This window comes from Frankliniella occidentalis, unplaced genomic scaffold (assembly GCF_000697945.3).
Source record: "Frankliniella occidentalis isolate FOCC.00 unplaced genomic scaffold, Focc_3.1 Scaffold999, whole genome shotgun sequence".
Taxonomy (NCBI): domain Eukaryota; kingdom Metazoa; phylum Arthropoda; class Insecta; order Thysanoptera; family Thripidae; genus Frankliniella; species Frankliniella occidentalis.
The window spans coordinates 4,020-5,425 of NW_026268105.1; positions in this window are offsets into that span (position 1 = coordinate 4,020).

Sequence of the window (1,406 nt, forward strand, 5' to 3'; positions counted from 1 at the left end):
CATGCCGAGCTGGCACCAGCGCCCCTCTAGCTAGCGGAGAGTCAGTTGCCACGCCCGGCCGGGCCCCTCAACCAGTCCTCGGTTTTATGCTGGTTTATTGTACCAATAAAAAGTTGACATACAGAGTTTAAAATGATAAGTGTGTGCCCCGTATTGGCGGTGCAGTAGAGGGTTGATACAGAGGTTTTAAATTCAAATAAGTGCAAATAATTTCAAGTAAGTTCAAATAATCGCAAGGAATAAGTGGGGGACTAATGCTGCCCACGTAAGAAAGCGCAATGGGGGGACTGACGCTACCCCATGCTTCGGCGACAGTTCGCTCGCTGGCTGGCTGCGGCGCTACTCCGCGCCGGGCGGCGGGAGAGGCCGAGCCGGGCACGCACACCGGCGATACCCCGCGCTGGCAGAGCGCGCTACTCCCCGCCACTGGCGTGTGCACAGGGCCAGGCCCGACACACAAGTGGGGGAATGATCCCGGACCCTGTAACACAACACCAAGGCATTAGTGGAGAGCAAAAAACAGTTCACAGAAAAGAACAAAATGATGAGCAAAGAAAAGGTTGGACACTCATCTTAAAAAGTTCACCAGTTCTGTGAGCAGTTTGTAAAGCTTTCTTGTTCCCCCTCGGCCGCGCGGCTTGTTGCTGCTGGTGGTCTTGTCGGCTGCTCGCTGAGGCTTCGGAGCAGGAGGGGGAGGGCGGGGGCGCGCAGGGCAGCCCCGTGATGATGCAGCATGTTGGCCCCTACAGTGGACGCACATCCGGACATTCCTGCATACACATTCAGAAGTTCTATGAGTTCCAGCACAGAGCCGACACCGCACCTTATTCTTACACTCGGATGACTTGTGAGAGCCCCACTCCTGGCACGCAAAGCACTGGATGGGGCGGGCGGTCTTGGCTGTCGGCTGCTGCGCCGGTGGCTTCTGCTTCTTCTGCGGCGGCTGTTTGGCTCGGCGCGCAGGGGACCGGGCGGGGGGCCCGGCTGGTGGTACGGTGGGGTGAGGGGGGGCGTCGGGCTTGGTCCGCTTGGGGGCCGACAGTAGGGCTGTGCGGTATTGAAATATCAGTACCGAACTTCGATATTTAAAAAATACCGAAACTTGTCGGTTTCGGTTATCGATACCGTACCGAAAATACCGAAATACCGAAATATCGTAATACCGAAATACCGAAGTATCGAAATTTCGACAATAGAGAAGCTAACGAGGAAGTGAAACAATTCGGGCACTTTGAAAACAGCGCGCGATGCCATGTCTGCCGCCTGACATGCCAGCAACACCAGCAGCTCCATCTAGTGTCGTAGTAGGCGCGTAGAGCGGGAAAAGAACGGTAGGAGAGACTGGGAGGGGCGGACATGTAAAAGTAAAGGTTTGAGGGGGCGCGCGCACCCACTCTGAGTACCAA